The sequence below is a fragment of the Olea europaea genome, unplaced genomic scaffold (genome assembly GCF_002742605.1).
Source record: "Olea europaea var. sylvestris unplaced genomic scaffold, O_europaea_v1 scaffold2824, whole genome shotgun sequence".
In the NCBI taxonomy this organism is placed as follows: Eukaryota; Viridiplantae; Streptophyta; class Magnoliopsida; order Lamiales; family Oleaceae; genus Olea; species Olea europaea.
In genome coordinates, this window is record NW_019246743.1 from 140,815 (window position 1) to 141,797 (window position 983).

Sequence of the window (983 nt, forward strand, 5' to 3'; positions counted from 1 at the left end):
TATTAATCCATAGTTGGCTGCCCATATTGACAAAGCAGGTTGGCAATGGCTCGAACTACACGGAGTTTTTATTTAATCTTGGTTCTATTTGTTTCTCTTTGTTTAAGTCAACCCAAAAAAGTTAAATTTTATTGGGTTTTAATTTCATAAAATAATTTATAGTCACAAATATTATATATGTTTATGGAACAATAAATTTTGAGACAAATTTACTCATACAGTGATAGGATGAACAAAGTTGTAGACGTAAAAGTCTAAGATGACGAAAAGATTATTATCACAATTAATTAATTATTGAATATTTTGAGAATAAGTAATTACAGAAATTTGAGAACGAAAGGTTGAGATTTAAAGCAAAATGGACCAAGTTTAATATTTGTTGACTATTTTTAGTCAACCCCCACATGCCAAATTGCGAGACTATCATCTTTTATTATTTAAAGGGAACTTTTTAATTGCTTTATGTGACCTTTGGGGTACTGACTTACCATTTGAATAGTTCTAATTCCAAGGTTTGGATTCATACTGTACTGGGGAATTTTTCTTACGCGCATCAATTGAAGTCTTTTCAAAACTGTAAATATGGGCTGAAAAATAAATGTTTTCTCAGCAGGAGGACAAAATGCAATAATCCTCCTTTTCTATTACATAACTTAACTGGAATTTTTTCAAAGTGTTAAGTTGAACCAAAGTTGACATATATGGAACAAACATAAAAGAAAACTCTTTTTGTGGCGTATACAAACCCATGCAACTCAATTCAACAAGTGTAACAAATTGAATGTCTGCAAAATTGACATGCAATTGGTCAATTTATAGGTAGAGAGTCATCAATAACAAATTTTGTTCCAATAGGTACAAATAGTTCTTAATATTGGATCTTTTTTGAATAACACAACGAACACGCTTTTAACTTTTTTATACTCTCCAGTACTGTCTTATTGACGTTACTAAATATGTCATAAGTGTACAAAACAAGACAT